General features: G+C 38.8%; 1 protein-coding gene across 14 annotated transcripts in view; it reads right to left on the reverse strand.

The window, feature by feature from the left end:
- The window catches only part of CASK (peripheral plasma membrane protein CASK), a 594,512-nt gene that overhangs the window by 510,829 nt on the left and 58,146 nt on the right, over window positions 1–25,537 (reverse strand). The window contains exon 1 of one of the 14 annotated variants that reach the window (XM_087355287.1): window positions 3,296–3,425. The exons of the other annotated variants lie outside the window; for them this stretch is intronic. The gene's annotated coding sequence lies outside the window, so the exon portion shown is untranslated. Of the gene's footprint in view, window positions 1–3,295; window positions 3,426–25,537 lie in introns of those variants that run through there. 14 annotated transcript variants of the gene reach the window in all.

The following is a 25,537-nucleotide window of genomic DNA, read 5'->3' on the forward strand; positions in this document are numbered from 1 at the left end:
CAATTCTCATGCCTTTGTCATTAAGAATATTCTGAAACAAGGTGTCACCGTTACATTTCAAGTCTGATCTATAATGGTTCAAAAACTTTGCAACTGGATTTAAACATCAGTTTCTAATCTGTGTACATGACGTTAATTTACTGGGAGAAAATACAGGTAAGCCTACCACAGCTCTAACAGACATTAAAGTAGTAATGTAATCTGTTCTGAACGTAAACTCAAGAGAAATGTAAGTCTGTGTTTGTGTCTCGTCACCACAATACAGGGCAAAAACCATAATAACTTATAAAGTGCGGTAAGTTCAAATACTTGAGAACGACACTAAAAATCAAACTGTATTCATGAACAAGTTAACTAGATTAAATTCATTAAAATATATAATAAAATTCAGGTCAATACACAAAACTTTATTTAGATGTTAAAATTTAAAATTTAAATGTTAAAATTTTAAATTTTAAATTTGCGCCATTCATCACTATAGGGATGTTACAATAGAGCGCTTTCATTCATTTCACAACATGTTTCGATGTAATACATCATCTTCAGGTGTATAGTGATGAATGGCGCAAATTTAAAATTTAAAATTTTAACATTTAAATTTTAAATTTTAACATCTAAATAAAGTTTTGTGTATTGACCTGAATTTTATTATATATTTTAATCAAAAAACACAAACATGACGCATGTAAACCTTAAATAGATTAAATTCGTAGAAGGCTGGTTAACACTCAGTTTAGAATATCTCGTTTTCCTGTCTTCAATCTAATCTCTGCCCCACGGACATAGTAAATTGTGGCAGTGCCGATACAGGACTTGATCTGAACGACCAGAGAATGTACCACAGCAGCAAAGCAATGTTCAGTGGCTTCTGCCTCACAAGGAATTACAAGAAATCATTATTTCTATTTACAGTAGCTGCTTGACTTCGCCTGACGTTTAATTAAAACTATCTTCCACTGACGAAAATTGGATACAGGATCTGATGCACACTTGAGAAGAAGGAATGCAAACAACATTACATGCTGGGTATTATAATTCACCACAACGTCTATACTTGAGGAAACTGTACATTAAAGACGATTTGCAAATACAATTTCCTGTTTATAAATGGAATATATGATAAACCACAAGCAGTACAGTCAAAACGACATCTGTGGTCAGCGTGTTTACTGAAACTGGAAAAGTTTAGTAAGGAACGCAAAAATAATTTAATAGCCTGAAGGCCTCACATTTGTGCACAGACGAATTCCGTTCTATAAAAATAATCATCCACTGGGAGAATAAACAGCTACAGGTATAAACCCATCTTTTAAATATCTCATTACCGAAGAGTCAAAAACCAATTTGAGCAGAGTAACACGGTCAGTGGTTCTCTACACGAAAGAGCTGATGTTAGTTCCCATTCTCGCCACTTAAACATTCGCCTTAGTTAGACTACAAAACTGTATTTCCGCTGCTACTGAATAACAAAATACGACCGTCATTTATCGCAAATAGGGCCAAGAGTTTCAATAGCATTCAAACATCAATTGCATGTATTGTTAAAATAAATGATAGACTTTTGCTGATGTTTATGAAATTGGGAAAAGCCATCGGGGGAGGGAACGAAACGTCAAAGCGAATCAGTTGGTTTGATGGTATTCCAATTATAATCCAATATGTAAGCTGCGGTTACCAAACTATGTATAATATGCAGATGACATCGGCTGTTACGTAGTTCAGCATCCGAAGCGTAGATTATAAAAATAAGACACAGGGGTCGGACAATGCGGGAACACTTCATATACACGTTACATTTACACACACTACGAGAATGTCTAATGAGAAAACGGGACCACAGAAACGTCGCTAAACTATTTTTTTTACGTTATAGTAAACTTTATGATCTGTCCTGAGCATTTGAGGACGGCTCCTGAGGAGAATATCCGCGTATAGGAGGAAGACACGAAGGCTGGTAGCCTGAGGAGCTTAACGAACTCCACTCTTCCCCAAAAATAATCACGGTGGTCCAGCGCACTCGAAAGACATAAGAAATGTATACAAAATATTAATCGGAGAAAGCGAAGGTAAGCCATTGAGTGACTCTCTTTCATGTAGACGAGGTATTTTATATATATATATATATATATATATATATATATATATATCACCTCTCCCCCCAAGCGCCTACATGGCGTATAGTGGGACAGCTTTACGTTACTTTTATCCACAGTACTGCAATATGAATATACATATATAAATGTACTGTTAAGAACGGCACAGAGTTTTAAACTGATCACCGCACATAAATATTTTTTAAAATTATATTTCAAACTCGATGACAGGTCGCGATATTATTACCAAGGTCTCTTATGGGTAATTTTTATTCGGTAAAAAGTTTAGCATTTTTTTGAAAGTGTTTAAGTTGCAAACGAGTATGTTGTGAGCAGTTGCCCTCGTGAACGCGTGGGACAAAATACGAAAGATGTATATGTAAATTAAATCGCACTATGTATGTATGCCTATGATACAGTTCTGTTTGTCAAACACGAATATTAATGTTTATATTAATTCTTACGCGCATTAAAACACTCTAATTTCATGCAAATAATTCATATTTTAAAGACATTAGAAGATGGATAAGTATACCACGTATGTCTGTATGCAAATGAAGGTACAATACAATAACATTTAATGTTCTAGCACGCCCCCAGAAGTAGTCTGAAAAGAGACAGAAACTCCATATTCATTCATATATTCTGTGATCTTACACACAGATTGGCTTCAGAAGACGCAATAGTAATTTAATCACGTCATTATAAACATAAACAGTCACTTAAACGTTTATCTAACTTGTACTAAGCCTGGCTTTACATCTTAATCACTGAGAGTTATGCAGAATTACACTACAAATGTTTTAAATGTCTCATACAGACACAGTAAAGAAAATAAAGTAACCAACCACTGATGGGAACGCGCAATTCTGAAAAAAAAATTCGACCTATCTGTTACTGTTTCATTCAACAAAGTATTTACCAAAACATCGCAAGAAAATAATGTTGTTCTGTCCATCAAACTACCTGCGAACACAGACATCCCTTTCTGCGACTCAACCTAGTCTATTGATCACAAACAAAAGGTAATCGTGTAAAAATTGAGTACGTCATTCTTGCATAAAACACTTATTATTTATGCAGGAATCATTGAAAATATTAATGAGAAATGTATCGTAAATTTCAACCCTTACAGAAATATCTGTCACAACAAGAAAAATACACTTAACACTAAAATATAATGATAATCATTGCAAACTTACGCAACTGAATGGCTGTTATATTACGTAAAAACCGGATGTCTATCACAAACCACAGATAAAAATATCTTGTCACATTCCAAACCGAAATACTGATTAACTACTAACAGCTTACCTCAGTCAGTAAACTAACTGCACTGAGGCTCTGAGTAAGTCCCACGAATCGAACCTCCACCCCTCAGACAAAAGCCATTTAACCAATCCGTTCACGACAAACACGACAGGGCCCTGAGACAAAGAGACGAAGTCTCAATGCCCTCGGGACGTCTTTCCGCGTCCTCAGTCAAAAGGGGTCGGAAACGAAGGTTCAGTTCCCTGCGAGGTAAGATTTTTAAACCCCACCCCAACAGCCAAACTAGCCCTGAAGTACAAACAACCTCCTTCCTGTCCAATGGAAATTTGGGCAGCTTCCTCCGGAGACAAGACGGCCGGAGCACGGAACTGATGGCACACGTCATTTTAATACAGAGGTTTAGAATGCGTTGAGCTGTCTCCCCGTCTCGCGGTTTTGAGCACAGAATCTAACTGATTTTTCCCTCAAATATAATTACGCTTCAACATAAAATTTATTACTTGTACGTGTGATCTATGAGACAAAATTTGTGATGTGTTTACTTAATATCTACTTTAAGCAACAGAGGCTTTCTTAAGCTAATCAAGAAATTCACGGAAATTTTGGTTTCTATTTGCATATATCTCTGGTTTATAATACTACAGTTGAGCCCCGATTATCCGATCTAAACAGGACTGAGGGACGGTAGGATAATTGAAAATATCGGACAATGCTGAAGACTCAGGGTAAATATCATCGCAATTACGATATTGTTAAATTACTATAAAAATTTAATACAGTATCAGACACACAAACAAAAACAGTATTTAAAATAATGTAAATTAAAGAGATTACGTTTTGAAGAAATGAATAATGGCACGGAGGTCGAATAATCAGGACTCTGCAACATCGACTGATACGACGATTGGTAAATAGATGTGAAGACGTGGAAGACAGTGGCCAGCATTTGCCTAAATGTAAAAAGTAAAACCACAGACCTCAGGGTGATATTTGACCGCGGGGCTGCCCGATTACAAGACAGGGGTACCAACCACTCGTCCGCAATAACCGATGTAATTTCTAAATCCAACACGTCACCCGACTCAAGGTCACCAAGTTGCTAGGCCGATGCTCACGTCACTTGCGCATAAGCTGTGCAGATGCAAACGTGATGTATTGGGGAGCAGAACGTTACGTCCAATTCTCGAACGTAACGTTCATGAACAGTTTATCCGTGCTTATCCTGACAAGCAGGTACCAAATAAGACAAAATTTCGGGACACAGGAAGCTTTCGTCAAAAAAAAATTCTCATCGAGAGGACAAACATCCGATTTCAATCAATATCAGCTGATACAGAGGGAATTGGCTTTATAATTCAATATTGCTATTGGTTTCGTGATTCTGTGCGTGAAGGGATTCATAAGTAGCTGTACACTGTAGTAACTTCGTTGAAAATAAACTGTAACATTTCGGAACACAATTCTCAAACAGCGCATTCACATCGCAACTAAAAGCCACATTGTAACACGTGGTATTTCATTTGAGCTGACTGGTTAAATGCGGTCTGTATTCACGCCAGAGAACAGAAGGCTTCTAACGAGAACATTTTCCCATGTAAATAGTGAAGGCAGGTGCTCAAGCCTTAGTCTAAACGCTCCGGTTGAGCGGAGAATATATTTTCCTCATTAGAAAGACGAGTTATGTATCGATTACCGAACTCAAACAAAGCAGAGGGACCACTCGGTAGGAAGAGTTTACAAATGCGTCAACATCATGTTTCCTTGTCTTACAAAATTAATCATCTTCACACAGTAAAGACTTCAAATTAATTTATTCGTCAAAACTTCCGTTTATCTAGTCATAAAACGTTAACTACCAACCTGCACCTGGACGCAGTATGTTCCTCCGAAACGTCGGTACCCACACGGCGAGGGTATTTGCTACGATCGTTGAAAACCTCTTTGGTTATCAAGTTGAAGTAGTGTAGTGATAATTTCACTGTACCATACGGCCTGCTATTCTGATATATATAATAGGAATTAAATAATTTCTAGTCCTGCACATAAATTAAGAAATTATTGCTGAAAAGTTACTGCTTCATATCTTCGGGAATGTTCATTAAACACGGTCGAATGTGTGCAATAGAAATACTGGTTATTTGCCTTCACAATTGACAATGTTTAAAACCGAGTTGCGTACAAACCACTTCAATTACAATTTTAAGATGACTTCAAGACGAAAGACCATCCGTAGCGAAGGCTCTGTTCATACGACCGTACTTTAATTTAAGTGGGGTCTCTTGTGCTCGCATTTGTTCAAGTACCAGAAGAATTTTTTAGAAAAATTTTGGGAGATTGTAAACAAAATAAAATGTCGTGCCCGTCCACACTGGTTTCGAAAATGTGCCCGAAACAGCAGAGACTGAAGGCCCCGATCATGTAATTACCGATTTAAATGTTGTTCCCAATAACGATCTGAAATGCGTGTTCACATAAACAAATTATAATTTTGCCCTGTATTTTGTATTTACTGTCAATCTAAGTGTAATATGTATGACGCACATACAAACAGGCCTGTCAATCAGTCCATATTCTAGTATCCACATTCATTTGTCTATCATAATAATCCGGGTGCTCATACATTTATACATATTTGATAATTGGGTGTCGAGGAGGATATTTTGGGCCTAGGAGAGAAGACGAACAAAACAAAGCTTATCAGCAAATGCGTACTACTTAGTATTTTCGGATTTACGAAAAGCCTTCTCAACGCGACTGAACTTTGCACATGAACGTGGCAAAGATTTTTTTTTAAAAAAAAAAGGTTGCATTACGCAAATGGACTGGGTTTTTTTTCACTTCAACGTGGCGCTGGGGTTCAGCGAGACAGACTGCCCCATGCTATAAACGCATATTATATTACCATAACAGTGACAGAGCATAATTGTTCTGCATACAAAACATAACGCTTCTACAAAAAAAATATGGTTCCCAGGTTAATTCACGGCGACTGGGGTACACAGACTACAGTCCTAGGAGACAAGTACCAAAATTAAGGCACATACATTTGGAAGTGTTTCTCTTTATAATGAAACTGCCCTACAGTTACACCCTATAACAGAAAGGAAATTTTAAGCCAACTTTTGTTTGTATGTTTGGCAACATAATAGGGCTTTCAGGAAGATCAACGCGAATGGTCTACATTCTACCCCGAGCCCCCAAAATCAAAACAACATAGAGGTCATTGTTTGTAAACCACAAACCGTGGAACATGGCTTTCGTTCGATAAAAGCGTTACTGAATCACATGCTCTGGTACCCAAATGCCACCTCCAGGGACCTTGATGGTCACGTACAGATCTACAAACATTAGCGGATAATATTAAAAAAATACTGTTTTTTTTCAGACGCAATAAAATATGCCTATGGATATTAATTATAAGATACTAAAGCGGGAAATCTGTTACGAAGTTCTTTTCGTAGAATTTTCTTTCATTTTAATTCTTGTAACGTTACCTTTAGTACTAGACCAGCCAAGTGTCGTGCGAAAGCTGCAGGCCGATCGAGGGTATGATAATGTGGTGATTATTTAGGGCGGTGATAGATAAGAGTGGGGCATTGGTGTAATGACGATTAGCAACAGCCAAGAACTCCACGAACTACGTAAAAAAAATAATGAATTAGCTGTAAGGCCAGTGCGGTTTAAGCTGTCAAATTAGAACAAAACAGTTACGATTATATCAGAATTATCTCTGGCAAAGTTAAGTGCGCGTAGGTTTATAAACTTCCAGTGGGGGAAAAAAAGTTCAAAATAAAATTGTCTCTAAAAATATACAGCGTAGTGCCGACTCACAATATTTTTTCAGGCGAAATCATAGGTTTCACCGCCATACTGCAAACCAGAAACGAATCAGAGGCTTCCCAAGTGGTCACTGCACTTTCAGACGTAAACAAACAAGGCTCACTCTGGGTGACCGTCAAAGGACCTCCGCCATACAAAACAACCAACTCGAATAACAAGTTAGGAATAATAAATGAAACCCAGGATGACGTAAACAAGGTCGATTAATGATAAAATTGCTTTTTCAGTATGTTCGATTTCCGAGACAAACGACATCCGTGGTTAAAGCTCAGGAATTCTGGACATCTTATTAAAGATGCCAGGTCTTGAACACAGCCCTTTCAAGGAACTAGTATATTTTGCGAAACATACAACCCTTCTAAATTACACATTTTTTAAATTTATTTTTTGTTGTTTTTTAAATAAATTTGTTTTTCTACATATTCGATGAGAAGAGATCGTCAGATTCGAACACAAAACCTACAAATCAGAATGTCAATAAACAACAAATCACGGACAAACAAGAGACACGCCTCCTACCCCCCCCCCTTCCACTTCTGGGCTCGCCAATGCAGCACAAAAACAATGATGAACAACAAAACAAAATATGTACTGGGCGCCATGTTAATGAGAGTTGTATTAATATGTTCATCGATTAAATGAAACATTTCCAGTTGCCGTAAATATGAATTAGTGAAATTGACAGAACTTGCGATAACCTTGTCGAGATCACGAAAACACGCATTCTACTGACTGTTACGAAAACATCAGTTGTTAGTAATTATCTCCCTCTCATTATTCAGCGTTAATTACGTTCTTAAACCTGCATGGGCTAGTGTCAGCTGATGTGTCACCACATGCAACACTGTCAGAAAGTGGTCGAAGGAGGAAATGTTTCCTGCTAGAGTAGTACAGAAACCTTCTTCCGTATTTTCCAACCGCCCTTCTCTGCGGCCCCTTGTTTGCCTACCACGATAACCTGCCAGAACAGTGGTAAAGCCACTTCTACATTTCAGTGCGAAAATTCAATCAATTCACTAATAAACCATCAACACGAGTACGACGTAACTTCATTCTAATGCATCGGACCGTAAGATAATACTAATTTCGTACTCAGCGAACGAGATTAGACCTAGCACACAATACAGATGATAATCTTAAGGCATCATTCTGGGTTACGTGAGGTCCTGAAACCACAGGCCATGGACAGCCATTTTAATAATTCATTATCAGACCGTAAAAACCTTAACTTTATCCTTCGCTATTGGAAATCCATGAAGTAACGTTAATGCAAACTTCGTAGTTCTATCACAGACTAATCTATAAAAGATGGCATCACCGCTGTTCGCCTTGGTTCCACAACCAAGGAGCGTATGCAGAATTTTATTTGTGAACATTGACAATATTTTTCGTGGGGAGGAGGGCGTGTTACTGTGTAACGAGGGACATCATCGTGTTCCATGTTCTTCTGCGAGTCAGAGCTTAAGAAATTCAGAAGAACCTAAGAAGGTTAGGAAGGTGTCGTCAGCTTTGTTCGCCCACAGCGCGAGGCTCAGTACAGACACAAAATCAATCATTCAGGGGGGGGGGGGTTCCAGCATTTTTAAGTAGTAGCATAACAGAAGTCAAAATTAACTTTACAAGCAAAAAATTACCGTACTAAAGGATTAAGAACAAACTACTATAATTAGCTTTCTGCTATTTGAACTTTCGATTTCCGAAACCTCATACGCTGAAAATGGCTGTCTGCTGGGTTGTTGCATCGTGTAACCTGCTAGACGTTTGCCGACGTTTCAGAAATACTTGCTGCCTTCATCAGGAAAATTATAGCCCTGAACCCTAATGATGGAGACAGCGCGCACCTTCAAAGCAATGGTGAACTTACGCGATACTACAAAGCGTAAAAACCTGAAGACAGCCGCGAGAACATGAAATCTCAAATATACGCTATTATACGGAATTCGTATGTCGAACTAAGTTTAATATATAACTCAACAATTATTGGCATCAAAGCAAAACATTTCGTGTGGGTTTTACAATTTAATGACTAATTATACTGAATACATTTTTTTAACAACTGTCTGTCCCGGGGCAAACACCAAGTTTCACACATCAAATTTCCACTCTGTCGTCTACACCCTGTAAGCTCAGCCCACAACAAACAATTAACGCAGTTTGATGAAAATCAATTAGTTTATATCGAAGACCCACTAATGCAGTTCCATAACAACGAGACTAGAACCTCTCTCGCTTTGCAGCTCAGTCGATAGAACTGTCATCGATGAGATGGATGGTCGAGATTCGATTCCAGAGGGGGAGGGGGGGGGGAGATTTTTCTCTTGGACACTACGTCCAGACCGGCTCTAGTGGCGACACTACTCCATCGGAAGAGGGCGTCTTTCAACAGGGGTATATTGACCGAAACATAAATTGACGACACTTCCATCTAGTACGAGGGTGAGATAAGCCTTCGTATTTATTTATTTATAGTTTATTTCACGACAATTTTTGAGTACCTCAGACCACACAGTCTCGTATGCAGGATTTATCAGTGAATAATGAATTGGAAAGGATGTGGTCGTGGCCTAATTTAAGGTAGTATCCCGACAATATTATAAAACCACGAAAGTTCCCAGTCAGGATAGCCGGTTTCTGGGCCGCGATTCGAAACCCCAGACCTCCCGAATACGAGTGTTAACCACTCAACCACGACGTTGCTTGGTGCTTAAGTAAATAGAAAACTTCGCTTTTAGCTTCAGTAAAATTAAGCTCACTTATCCGCGGAGCGTTAGCCGTTATAAGAACAATGTCAGCTTAGTAGTTTTGAGTATTTCTGTTCACGAAACCCAGTGTCTAGATGAATAATCCACATCACTGAAGCCAGAGAACACGAGAGTCCTTAAGAAGCTGATATACGCTCAGCTTATCTAGAAATTCTTTACCCCATTTTCAGGCCTGGATATTCATTAAAGTGTTCACAGTAGTCTCTACACCAGCGTTTCTCAACGTATGGTACGCGAACTAGTTAAGAAAATCAAAAATTAATATTAACATAAAGAACAGTTTACCTTAAACTTTACACTTAATGTGTTAAATTAGAATTAGTGGTACGCCTGCCCTACACCGAGCCAGATAAGCTTTCACACGTGAGCCGCTCAACTGAGGGGCTCACTGAGCCGATAAGCAATTCAGAGTTCGGCTCTCGTGACCCTCCGCTAGAGTTACCAACTCAACCCAGTCCCTCTAGCAAATCATTTTCGGTGTATTAGCGGCGTTCATGAAATCATGTTGGAACTTGAAGAAGAGGTTGCTTTGATTTTTATTTGCTTTCCAAAGGCGAAGAGAGCGTAGAAATAGGAGAATGTGGGTGCATCCTATTATCAGTGCTAGACTTACACACGGTAGTTTTTATACATTGTACAGTCAACTGACCTGTGTAATGAATGCGACAGATTTCCAGCCATGCGTGCTTCATTAACCGGTCGCTAAACTCTTGGTAAAAGGAGTCTCAAATAGATGAACGTTCACGAACATCACGTATACAAAATGCTCCACGGCGAATAATACTTTTTCCATTTATTTTAAAAAAAATCCAAGCACAATTACTTATTCAACACATTATAAGAAATAGTAATATTTTATGGTATAAATATTATAAATGATTAATAAATATTACCTATTACAATCAACTTAATGAAGTTTTTCCTTTCCCACAATGTGCCTCTCCCGTATACGTTGGCAAGACTGGCTTGATCTGCAGCCTACTGAGCCACGCGTGAAAGGGCCCTAACTCCCTACTTACAGAAGATGAAGTTTTGCCCCACGTCTACACCTCTCTTCAGGTTCTCCGGTCAGAATGTTACATGCATTTATCATTTCTGACAGAGCCCGTCTATTCACGCTCAAGCACAAACTCTTATCCTCCTCAGTACACAATCTTCTGTGGTCTCCTGTTACCTGATCCCACCTCAGCAGTTTGCTCTCAAACGCAGTCATTCTACGATATTTCGCCGGGACTGAATTGAATGACAGTGGATTATCCAAATTCAATCTACTCTTAACTGCGTTACCGCAGAACTCAAGCCTCTAAACTTTCCACAATTTCAAAAAAAATATTGGCTTCATCTTTTTCTTTGTATACTATGAGTTGTTTCTACGGTGAGTGACGAGACATGGACCCGTTTTCTGCCTTCCCTTTTATAGACAAACCTCATCATTATCGTCTGATAGAAGAGTTCTCTTCCAATAAGTTGCCGTCATCAGCTCAGACAGGAAATTTATGTGCTCCATTCAACTACAATCCATACAAACACCCCTAATGACGTATTAAAGAGCAATGAAGATAAAGCACTGTTGCTATATTTCAGTTAACGTGGGTTATTCACTACAGCTTAAAATACAAGACTGAATATATATGGTTCAGTCTGGGCATGATGCACGAAAGGGAGAGACAAAGATTGCGTACAAAGTTTTCGAGGGAAAACCTTAAAGGAAGAAGCAACTCAGACTACCTGCGCGTAGATTGGAAAATAGTACAAAAGATAACTGAGAAATTGTGGACGATTCATTTCGTCCAGATCACGAACAGGTATGAACCAATGGCTTCCAAAAAAGGACGGAAAATTTCTTGATAAACTGAGCTACTGCTAGCGTCTCAAGAAGGCCTATGCCCCACCAAAATTTCGTTTCACTGCGACGGTATATGTGACGACGTCTCCGAGGAACTAAAGCGGCTTGGACCCTTTGTCCATCCCCCAGATTGCATATGAACGAACACGGAACAACAAAAATACCGGAGAACTCGAAGTAAAACCTGTCCCAGTACCACTTTGTCCACCATATGGACAGCCCTGGAAGGGCACCCAAGCTCCCCCACCCCCCTCGCCGCGTTCAGAAGCCAGAGACCAACATTCATTCCACAAATTCCCTCAGATGCGGTTTATTTTGGTACGACAGTTGTATGACACAAATATCTCTGATCAATAGAAGTGGATGACACTTATTTTAACACACTGTACCAAAGCCCTTTTGATGGTAAGACGTTAACACGCCAGTACAAAGAGCACTTTAAGACAGATGAGAACTTCCAAATGGATGAATGCTATTAATGTCTCATCCTACGTCGGTTTGGATTAGTTAAACAAATAACACTGATTGCACCGAAACTCTCGCAGCATCCCGCAGTAACTCCAAGGACGAAGACAGTTGACAGTCATACAACCGTAATTCTGATGCGTCTCGATTATTAGCGAGAGACTGTAATTAAAGTGCATGAACCAAATGACTTGAGTTTAACATCACTTTGTTCTGTAATCCAGCTCCGAATTTTTCATCCAACTTTTGCACAGCCTAAACATTCATTATAATGTACACAAAAGTGATCATCATTAAATTCCACTTAGTAACTTCAGGACTTATTATTTTACAATCTTACTCAGAATTTTCCTCGGACGCACTACGCTAACGTATCCAAAGTTTTGTTTTTTCCTTTGATATCCCCAACAAAAATGTAATAATTCATTGGATTTTTCCAGTTCTCCGTCCACTGTATATATGTATTATTTTACATTTCATCTCTCTGATAATATAGCCAAATCCTCATTGTGTAACATCTCTCTATTTCAAAATTCACATCTCTTACGCCAAAATCACCTTCTCCTCAATCCACGTAATTCCTTCATTACAGATCTATGAATTTTAAAAATCGTACCTAAATTCATCTCACTAATAGATTTATATAATTTCTGATTCTTCTTGAATTTCCAAATTCTTATCCTTTAGAGCTTAGACAGTAAGATTAGAAAAATACACAGATTCTGACTTCATGAAGTAAACCAGTAGCAGATGATAAAATTCTGTGACTTTACAATGAAATTTTCAATCGTCTAAGCAAATAACAATTACGCCATGAAGACGTTGTTGGAGTGTCGGGGTAAAAATCTACAATTTTTTAACCACAGTACTAGACGGAAGTCATTGGCCAGTTTGACGATCCAGCCGCCTTTAATGACGGATATAGGAGGTCCACGATGCCCGGTGGACACAACACTGGGCGCACAGGATAGCCATTCTGCCGGAAACCGAACCACGGTGACCAAAACTCAGCAGACATTCTCATATTCTCGGACATGAAGGGTTCTGTAAATCTTGTAAATCACTTTACAACGATTCTTAACCACTTAAGGTTTCATCTGCAAATGATAAAGGGAAGTAGAGCCGGAGACTAGCGAACGCGCGAACTCCGATTATGGATGACTGACGGCGATGAACAATACCAAACGTGGGATTCGAACCCCCGATTCCAGCGTACAATCACTGCTCATTACAGAGCAGTGCCTACATTTATACAAAATATTCACGCGTCAGTGCAAAATAACGAGCCCGTATTCTCGTATTTTTACGACTTCAGAGCAAATAGAAAAGGCAGAGAGATCCTACGTAGTAGAACTGTCCCGTCCCTCACAATAAACTGAGTGAACAGCGAAAATTACGCATAAAACTAGCATTAGTACGGGCAGTATACGAAGCACGTCACAGTGTGTCAGAACTGTAACGACGTGCTCTGATGTCAGCAAAATAACATCCATTACTCGCGTCGTACCTTTATCGTGTCCAGAAATAAAAATGTTTAGCGACGTAAAAACAGTACTGAAAGTACTCAGACCGATTCAAATTATCTCCCTTGTAATCAGCTAAACGCTTAATGAGGTGTTCCATAGTTTGTATTATTACGGTGATTAAACAGACGACGACTAGATGCGCGAGGAATGTATTTTGCATGGGGAAGATGATATCTTAAACAGGTCCTTCGTTTCCTTTGAAAGATTCTAGTAGCAATCCATAATTTACTTTATTAAACTTATGTTTCCGAAATGTGTATAAGATTATCGCATAATGGACGTCCGTGTATTTCATATGCAAAAACCACTTGACGGATTTCGATTAAATTTAGCGTTGGCTGTTCCACAATAGATATTATCTGCCCTAATTTGTTTTGGTGCGTAACGAAAATCTACTGTAATCTTTTGTTTATATGAATATAGAATATTAATGCGTACACTCAATTCATTTCGGTAATTTATTAATTACATCTCTTTCGTGTTTCTCCGTAAAGAACTAGATATTAATCTTAACAACTAATATTCACGAGGAAATATAATTCTGTATTTAATATACACAAATTTCCTGCCTTCAATTGATCTATTTCATTTTTTATTATTATTTAGTGTTCTGTCTGACGACAGGTCCATATGAACAGGATCCTTCCATCCTTTTCTCGGACTGGGACCTGTTCATATACGTTCTTGGCAGATGATCCAGAAGTGGTTTGCCATTGCCTTCTTCTGTGTGTGAATGGAGTAATTGTTGGGATGCCACGGAGAAACCGGGGAAGCCCCCGGAGGAAAACTCCGTGTTGCCTAGACCACGGCCTTGCCCAACACAAGTTATAAATTCGGGCACCGCCGAGAATCGAACCCGAGACCCCAGGATTACGCCTAAAAAAAATGATTTTTTTTCTCGTTCTTAATTTATTACTGATACCCTACGGTTGATCTCAAGCTCTCACGGCGATAATTATAAAGATGTCTGTCTTCTGAGGTTGTAGCCACTGATCGCCCTGATGATGGACGCAGCAGGGGTTCCTAAAACGTTGGTAAATATCTACCACACTATACGGAGCTATCTACTGATACAGTATTCTAAAGATGCAATGTTCGACTCCAACTGTGGTCATTATTATTACAATTAAAATAATAAAAATCTTAATAATACAAACTAGTCGACTTAAGACGGGAAAAAGAACCAACTCCCGAAACGACGTAAAAACCTTTTTTCAATGTCCAGTGTCCAACGCATTATCGATATAATAAATCGATCATTAATACATGTTTTTAAAATAATACTTTCGGAACACCTGTGACAAAACACGAAAAGCGAGGCATTTTAAAGAATGTCAGAGTCGCGTTTCCCCTCTCTGTAAAACATGTTCTGGGTTTATCGTTAAGAGCGGGATGTGTCATGTTTCTGTAACAAGGGAATCCCTCCGTCTGGACGCGTGACTCTCATACACTCGCCAGTCTGCGGCAGAGTCTTATTGATCGGCGAAATACATCCCACAGGCACTGAACTACACAAGCGACAAGGATCTGCCTAGCCCATTTGGATCCATATTCCTTTATCAGACTTCCTGTTTGTCTTCTTTCCCTTCACAGAGAATAATCTCCCCCTACGTATAAGTTTAAATCCCGAAAAGTAAATCCCAGAACTTGCAAACCGACGTAAGAATTCCAATAAAAATTTAAAACGCTGTACTCAATAGTAAACAGAAAACACATATCGGGCTCACAGCTATTGAACTGCATCCGAACTTCTGTTAATAAAAATTCAGTTACTGGTACCACGTAAAACCTATCTACAACGGAACGTAGAGATGATAAAGTTGCGTCATATTGTGATAAATATGTATTTGTTTAAATCTTGTCAGTCTAATCACAATAAAATTCCTAATTAAATATTAAAATATTACTATAATTAACATTTAAATATTTAAAATATTTCGATAGAGAACATTAATATATTTTAAATATTTAAATGTTAATTATAGTAACATTTTAATATTTAATTAGGAATTTTATTGTGATTAGACTGACAATATTTAAACAAACGGAACGTAGATTAAATAAAAAAACCTACTTTTAACGGAAACCTATATCATCACGTAACGACTCTTAAGTACACAAAGTGAAAACAAATGTAAAATTAGCTCTAAAATAGAGATTGTTTAATATGGAAACAGAAATAAAGTCTAAAGGAAATGTCAGCTTCGTTATTATTGTTTTTGTTTACATTTTTTTATGCATTCTTGGAATTTATATCACGATAAACATTCTAGCCACACATACAGACCAATGTGCGGAATATTTTGAGACTATTACCGGAAGTGTAAACCTAGAAAAGACGCAAACATGAAAACACATCAAATCTAAAACTTCTTGACGATGGTGAAGAGTCAATTGAATATTTTTTTTTGGATATTATCCATCGTCTAGTAAATATAAAACGTAAAACGACGTTTCGGAGATGGGACTCTATCTCCGTCTTCAGGTTCCTACACAGGTGGGCCCAACTGTGTAGGAACCTGAAGACGGAGATAGAGTCCCATCTCCGAAACGTCGTTTTTTACGTTTTATATTTACTAGACGATGGATAATATCAAAAAAAAAATTATTCAATGAAAACACATGTAACAAATATTTTGTTCGTGATATGGACCACAGGCACAAAAGCATCTGCGATATAACTTGGAAAATTCATGTGTCCTTTTCGAGCTCGGTCGATGTTTACGTTCATTTGGTTTCTCAGTATAATTACAAAGATTTATGTTTCTCATACACGGCGAAAAACATGGTAGAGCCTTTTGTTCCACGTGAACTTCATGAATTAAAATCTAAAAAGAGCATTTACAAAACTACACTACATCGCTATTAAACGTGTTTCGTTTACAGCACACAATGAGGCATCATCATAATTAAATATAATATGAAATAATGACCTGTTAGTAGAAATGACAGATGTGATTTTCAGCTCTCAACATACGTTCAGGTGAGCATATTTTTGTAATCTCTATAGTAGCAGTTGACGTACAAATGCACCTCGTATATACGCCTATAACATTCATCCTTAGGTATTCGCGGCTGAAGTTCAATGTGGATCATAACTTCAGCTTTCGGCCAATCCCACCGAAATCCAACGTATGCATTCCTTGATCGGTCTCCATATTCTCCCTTGTACTCAACCAAACCTTATTGAAAAGGTACCTCATTTTATTTTTTTGTATATCGAATGTTATTACGAATTCAGCGCATGTACAAATATATCTAAAGCATTTGGAGACTTTAAATCATTTTTCTTTTAAGCTCGAATAAAATTACTTTTGTGGCAAACAAAACGAATCAACGAAACATTCGCGTAAGAACTTAAATATTATAAATAAAGCAAAGTGTCTTAGAGCGAAATCAATAATCAGACATCTCCAAACTGCATCAAAAACGTGGAACTAGCATCTGATGTCTACTACATTCAGCGACAGATTTCAGGCGCCTGATACGTACTATGCAAATTTCCATCGACGATATCTCACTACGAAAACTACACTCGTATTTTACAAAAAAAAAAATTCATACACATCTACTATAGCCAACATGCGAAGTGTATTATTTTATATTTATTTGTAGTGTTCTGTCTGACGACAGGTCCATATGAACAGGATCCTTCCATCCTTTTCTCGGACTGGGACCTGTTCATATACGTTCTTGGCAGATGATCCAGAAGTGGTTTGCCATTGCCTTCTTCTGTGTGTGAATGCAGTAATTGTTGGGATGCCACGGAGAAACCGGGGAAGCCCCCGGAGGAAAACTCCCTGTTGCCTAGACCACGGCCTTGCCCAACCGCCGGGAATCGAACCCGAGACCCCAGGATTACAAGGCCAGCGTTCTAACCGCTAGACCACCGTGGCTTATGCGAAGTGTACAGTTCCAAAATTAGCCCAGTCTATTACACGATGTTTTTGTTATTTGGGAAACTCCGATGTTGTTCTTTTGGGGTAAGACCCGTGTAGACTTTTGGTAGATAACATTTCAGAGAAACATACTGTCTCCATCTTCAGGGTTCTTAAGTATACGTTAGTAATTTAACAAAAAAAAATTGCCCTTAGCTCAAGAATTCAAAAATAGACTAGGCAAGTTTCGGAAATACGTCATTCACATGTGAATTTAGACTTTTAAGTCTCCTGGTACATCCTATACCCACGAATAAAATCCTTTTCCAATGAATGACCAGCGATAAAAAACGTCAGAGACATCTTCTTCCGCACTTACGCCTAAGTTCTCGTAATACATACGTAACGCCCTAATTAATCACAACTATTTCAAAGAACAGAAAACTGTCACACTTTTGTTACAATAAAAAACGGGAAACGCGGAAAATAGGAGGTTGAATGACTAACGCAGTCAATCTAACGTTTTACTGTAGTAAACTGGCATAAATCCGCGTACGTACTCAAAGTCCGGGACTAATTAGGGATCGCAGTCTCTTAGAACGTGGCCGCTGGAACATGCTTATTGATTCTCTTATACGAGTCGCTCAATGCACAGCAAGCGAGGTGAGACAAGTCCCCATGAAAACACGAGGGGAAAACAACAACTTTATTTGTGGTCGGATAATAAACGATACGCCTCATAATGGAGTCGTATGAATGAACTGGCTACAGTCTATATTTCAAAACATCAATAGTAAATCTCAACATCTCGTACAAAGAGAACGTAAAATATTAAACGTATCGAGTACTCGCAAATCATTATTATCGTCCCGCTAAAGTCACAAGGCCAGAGGTAACAAGCGGTTTCCCTTAAGGCTTTAATCCCTGTGGTTGATAATCGCAATGCCCCACCTTCAATTTGCCCTGAAAGTATCTGCCCCATTACTCGCTTTGTGTTTAATTCCTCGTCTGACTCCTTTAGCAATCGAAATGAGTACTGTTCGCGACTGTAATCTTGAGACTTGCAAGGAATGCAGGAAGTCTATAGCGTTACAAGCAGACGCTTAATTTCATGATTCATTACCTTATTTGTTTGTATTTTTTTCGGTTGTTCTCATGGTTTTAATGTAACTGACTTAATTTAATTCAATCATCATTAAAAAGTTATAGATATATTCAGTTGCCTTTGTGTATTAATTTTTTCTACACTCATCAAATTTCTTGATAATCTTATTGTTGTTATTTTGCTATGTTCATTATCGTTGTTGTGATGTGTCTGTTAATTGGCATTCCTAATGTTGAATCAGCACAACCATAATAAATAAATTAATCGATTTATTAACTCCTCTGTGGATACGAATTTTCGATTAGAAACACATTCTAATCTCTGTCATACAGAAATATGTGTATAGGATATCCAACTGTCAGCTTCTATGCACAAGTGCAATGTGCCATTACTAAAATGTATCAATATATTATTTCTGTCCACGCAAAATATAAGAATCTCTGTTCCAAGTTCGTGTCATTTGTTGTGTGGATAAAAACTGAATACAAGGGGGCATACACCGCGATATTCTCCGATTAGTCTGTTCCACGCTTTATTTTAATATCAGGTCGAAAATTTATAACAACAAACAAAACCAGAAAAAACGAGAATCTGTAAGTATGCTTAAGAGGTCGGCACAAGCGTTAAACTGCCTCATTCGTGAAGACAAACACAAAACTATATATATATTATATTCCTCAAGTATGCTATAAGACAGGGGTGGCCAACCCGCGGCCCGCGGGCCGCATGTGGCCCGCCTTGAACATTTTTCCGGCCCGCGAGATTCATCACACTTTTACAAAATATATTTATTTTATAATGGCCAAAGTAGTGAAAACCAATGTATTAAAAAATACATTATTTGTGCATCCATATATTCAAAAATTATCTGTCGAAAAACTTAATCAATTAAATATATCATTGCAAGGAAAAGATAACCTTATAATCGATACATTTAATCACATCAAAGCATTTCAGAAGAAATTGTTGTTATTTGAATCGCAATTGAAAAGTAATAACGCTCACCACTTTCCATTGTTGAAAGAATTTAAGAAATCAAAATGTAACAATTACATCAAAGATGCAAAAGAAATAAGAAAATTTACAGCTGCTTTTGAAAGCCGATTCAGTAATTTAGAGTTAAGACAAATACAACAAAATTTTTGAAATATATTCATCTCCCTTTCATGTTAAAATCGAGTCGGCCCCAGAATATCTCCAAATGGAACTGGTTGACTTACAGTGCAATATTGAATTAAAACACATTTTTGAAACATCAGAATCAAAAATAGATTTTTATAACACTTACGTCACAAAAGAGAAATTTTCCAATTTGAGAAATCTGGCACAAAAAGTTGTTAGCGCTTTTGGTTCAACTTACACCTGCGAATCGTTTTTTTCGAAAATGAAATTCACCAAACACAAAACACGCTCAAACATAACGGACGCTAACCTGCAACACCAATTACGATGTGCAAATACCCAAATTGAGATCGATTTGCAAAAGCTAAGTGAAAGAGTGGAGAAACAAATATCGCACTAGTAAAATAAATATTTTTTAATGATTTCATTATTTTTATTTCATTCATATTTATATATTTTTTATATTTAATTTTTAGTGCTATATATTTCTTTACAATGTACGCTTAGTATCATTATTATTATATTATCTATGTTTACATGTAAGAATAATAGTAAACACAATAATAATAACTCATTATGTTTCAATTTTTCACTCCAAAAAAATGTCTATAGTGTATCTAAATCTAATATGGGGATATATAATTTTATATGTGGCCCGCGGAGTTATGATACGTTTCCAAAGTGGCCCGAAAGATCATTTGGGTTGGCCACCCCTGCTATAAGATATAATTTATTTGGACAAATGTCCTATACCAGAGATTTCGAATCCGTTCCTTGACATCTGCGACAATTCCTCTCATACCCGAAAAAATAGCCGTAAACTTTCCTTCCAGACGAAAATGTTTAGGCATGACTTTATGTTCGACTGATAAAACTCACCCCCTCGACCTCGCCCCGTCCGGTGGGGGCTGCGAACACGCCTTTGTATGAAAATTCTTTTACTATAGAGTCACCAGGGAAGAATGTGATTTTATGGAATAAAATAAAATCGACTACCAGAAAAGGATCATTCAGGACATCAGTGGAAATCGTCCCAAATTCCCACGACGTGGAAACGTCATTGGCTTTTCAAAGGGGCCTCTCAGGGAATTGAATCATGGCGGGAGAGGGGTAGAGAATGTAAAAATATTCCAACAACTTAATTTCGCTGTGATACGTTCCGGGCGGTTTCTTACAAATGGACTCTGGCCCGATCTGCTACGTAAACGAAGTTGATGAGGGTTGTAAACTGAGAACCGTGACCCACGACCAGCACTTCACAGACATCACGATAAGTTCCAACAAACACGTGACTTGATGACATAAATTCCGTTCAACATTTCTCGAATGTTATCAAACTTGGCGATTTAGTGATTAACACTCCTGCTTCTTGACTGAGACATTTGGTAATAGATTCCCTAAGTCCCTTCAACGAAATGGTAAGATACTCAGACTCCGTCCATCCATACCCTTCTAAATTCTTCATCAGCGATCATCCCCCTATTAGGTTATATTTGAAAACGTTAAATCTACGAAAATCCGCTAACAATTGTTGGTCTGGTATCTGGGATCACAAACAGCCATACAGCCAATTACTTGGGTGTGACTTCAATTTTTTTTGGAAATCTCTCTCAATCAAACAATGCCACGCGCCAAACCATAAGAATTAAACACAAGAACAAGACTGCGTTAAACGGGGATCACCAAAACAGAATAAATATCCAACTTTAAAATAGAAAATAAAATCCTGATGTGATGGATCCTTTTCAAAGAACAACACGGGTTTACTAAGACAAAACTGAAGAATTCGACAGACAACGCCATCATCAACCAATCAGGCCCACAACGTTACAGGAAGCAGCCTAATACGTGGGGCCAACACAACAACAAATAATTCCCATCGAAAGTCGCGGCCGAGTAGACAGAACTCTGATTCGAATTCGGGAGGCTCTGGTCTAAAATAGCCGTTAATGATTACGTAAAAGTGGCTGTTCGTTACAAGAATACTGTATTGTGTTTAACACTTATACACGCAAGACGTTTCGGCAGCTGGCTGTGATTGGCGAAGCTAAAACGTAAAATTTATAATTCATTTTTTGAAGGGCCATAAACTGAGGCTTAGTTAATATACGCGCTAAGTCCGGCGCTGCTCAGACAATAGACGACGTCTAACACACAACTTCCGTACATAAACTGCAAACAATCAAGAGCCAATTCTGGACCACTACAGTGGTCTGGTGAAAGCCAACGAAAATGGGGGGGGGGGGGCGAACTCCCTAAATGTTGTGCACAGGAAATACGGGCCACCTCGCGCAACGGGAAACGTGAAACAGCCACTACAATTCATCTTCTGTTAGATGCAAGTCTTATAATCCAGCATCCTCTGTGCGAATTGTAAATAAAAGCCAAACACCGTGGTTCAGGCCTTCGTGTTTCGTCCGTAACATTTTTTTAAGCACGCCCTCTGCAACAAGCTCCAGGGCTCAACAGGATATAGGTCCGAGTCCCATCACTGTTATTAGAGACGGGGCTTCGCCCTGATACTTTTCCACACGCCCACTGGCTTCCTCACTCCCTTGCTCTCTCTCTCTCATCCAATCTTCGCCTTATTCCGGGTCTGGCAATGCTTTTCCGACCAGTTCCCTCGGGATCTCAAACCAATTCCCCTCAGCCGGCTTTCTCATCGCCCTGATGAAGGAGGCAGCAAGCAAGCACCTCTGAAACGTCTGTAAATTTCTACCAGACTACACGGAACAACATCCCAGAACGTGCAAATATCTATTTTTCTTATAATCCACCAAACATCGTGATCGAGTGGTTAACATTCCTACTTCCTATTCAGGACATCTCAGGTTCACATCTCGGTCTTCAGACCGGCTATCCTGAGGTTTTCCGTGGTTTTCCCTAGTTCCTTCAGACAAATGCCGTGATAGTACCTCATATTAGTCCACGATCGATTCTAATTCATCCTCTAATTCAACTGTATACATCCTGAGATACTGAAATAAACTCATGAAACTTCGCAGCACAGCTGAACAAACCTCGCGCAGAACACTGGGTTTCTGATCAAGTTTATATACGTATAATTCATAGCACTCGAGTTTCCAAATGTCTCCACCTGAGGCGCTACAGTCACAGTTGCAGTACAGAGAAAACTACGTGTGGTTTGAGGTTAAAGGTCAACGGAGATTTCGTACGGTCTGTGGGAGGGAACAGCCATCAAAACATTGATTTACAAGTTGTATAAACTGTTAGATCAGACTGGCTGTATTTGTAAAGGAAACAGCCCCCCAGGTGACCACCAATCACTGAAACTCTCAGTTGGATACAATTCCTGATTTTCGTTTGCTGTCCACGCAAATCAACCGGGTATATACAAATTGTATGCGGACTCAAACTGAAATTCAATCTGCACTCATTAAACATTTGTGAAATGTAAAAATTTCAGTATCTTACAGTAACATGGTATACATTTCATGTATTTCAGCAACTCAGAAAAACCCTTACAAATTTTCTTGGTTTGAACGGAAGGCAACTCGAATAATATAAATATATTTCAGACATTTCTGGAAAAAATTCTTTTTTTTTTGGGGTACATTCTGGGCGCTGAGCATTAAGCAACATACACGCGACGGACATGTTTAACTCTTAATAATATTTAAAAATTCAGATCTCAAATAAAACAATTTTTCTCAATTAAAAATACTGCTAAGCTGTTTACTGTGAGAATCATATAAAGCTTATAAATACAATTTTCGGACGAAACCCAGAATTATTAACCGTCACAACAGGTGGCTATATAAATTGATTCGCACGAACACTCACGTGTATTTCCGCGCCTGGAAGTTAGTTGCTGGGAATCCCAACAATCCGTGCTAAACCACGTGACGTCAATCAGGCAGCACACAACATTGCTGCCAACTGTGACCTCGTCACTGACGAAATTTACTAGATCAGAGCCGAAAGATTCCGGCGACCGCTCAAGAAATGTTACACTACGCGGCCATGTCCAAACTTTAAATTCTCTGTAGAGGCCTTGGGGCTTTTAAGATAGTTTAAAAAGTTTGAAAGCGTACATACGCCTCCTGACAAGGAACGTATATAGCAAACTTGTGTGCTCCATTTTGCATAGTATAGGGCGCGCAGGTATACGCTTTCGTAGCTCTTAAGTACGTTCTAATGAAATATTGCAGCGAAGTGATGTTAATGGGGAGATGTTAGTTGCACGCAAGAGTACCATCGCCGTTCTTGGACGTCTACCGATAGAATAATCACGCATAACAGCTTAGGATACAAAGCGCAGGGTGCCATCCGCTCATACATAAACTAGCAAGTGGTAAAGGACACTCCGAAAATGTTCAGCGAGTGGAGAATTTAAAAACTATGTAAGACTTGAGGTTCTCACAGCGGTGAGTATGAAGATTTCTGTCTTCTGGGTTATTGCGCTGTGTAGTCTGGTCGATGTTAACCAACGTTTCAGAGGTCATACTGCCTCCGTCATCAGGGCGATGACGGAGGCAGTATGACCTCTGAAACGTTGGTAAACATCGACATGACTACACAGCGCAACAACCCAGAAGACAGAAATCTTCATACTCATCGCCCTGATGACGGAGGCAGTATGACCTCTGAAACGTTGGTTAACATCGACCAGACTACACAGCGCAACAACCCAGAAGACAGAAATCTTCATACTCATCGCCCTGATGATGGAGGCAGTATGACCTCTGAAACGTTGTTAAACATCTACCAGACTACACAGCGCAACAACCCAGAAGACAGAAATCTTCATACTCTGATGACGGAGGCAGTATGACCTCTGAAACGTTGGTTAACATCGACCAGACTACACGGCGCAACAACCCAGAAGACAGAAATCTTCATACTCATCGCCCTGATGAAGGAGGCAGTATGACCTCTGAAACGTTGTTAAACATCTACCAGACTACACAGCGCAACAACCCAGAAGACAGAAATCTTCATACTCTGATGACGGAGGCAGTATGACCTCTGAAACGTTGGTTAACATCGACCAGACTACACAGCGCAACAACCCAGAAGACAGAAATCTTCATACTCATCGCCCTGATGATGGAGGCAGTATGACCTCTGAAACGTTGGTAAACATCGACCAGACTACACAGCGCAACAACCCAGAAGACAGAAATCTTCATACTCATCGCCCTGATGAAGGAGGCAGTATGACCTCTGAAACGTTGTTAAACATCGACCAGACTACACAGCGTAACAACCCAGAAGACAGAAATCTTCATACTCTGATGACGGAGGCAGTATGACCTCCGAAACGTTGGTTAACATCGACCAGACTACACAGCGCAACAACCCAGAAGACGGAAATCTTCATTTAAAAACTACTGTAAGATGTTCAAGATCAATTAGGATCTGTATCTCCTCTGACCAAAGGAGTCGGTGGTCGACTTCTGTCTCCGTCAACAGATAATTCAAGAAGGACACAAAGCCTCGTACACTGTGGGGATCCCTTAGAAGGACCTGTAGTCTCCATCCTCCTTATTTTGCCTGAAAACGGAGGCATATCTGAAGAAAAGGAAATCAGATGACTTTGATAAATGTCTTGTGTGCAGAAACTTCTCAGAGTACAATGAAACGAGAAGTCTGCGCCAACTCTTC

This window comes from Zootermopsis nevadensis, unplaced genomic scaffold (genome assembly GCF_977971745.1).
Source record: "Zootermopsis nevadensis isolate Lab colony 2312 unplaced genomic scaffold, Znev_1.0 Znev_ptg000024l, whole genome shotgun sequence".
NCBI classification, from domain to species: domain Eukaryota; kingdom Metazoa; phylum Arthropoda; class Insecta; order Blattodea; family Termopsidae; genus Zootermopsis; species Zootermopsis nevadensis.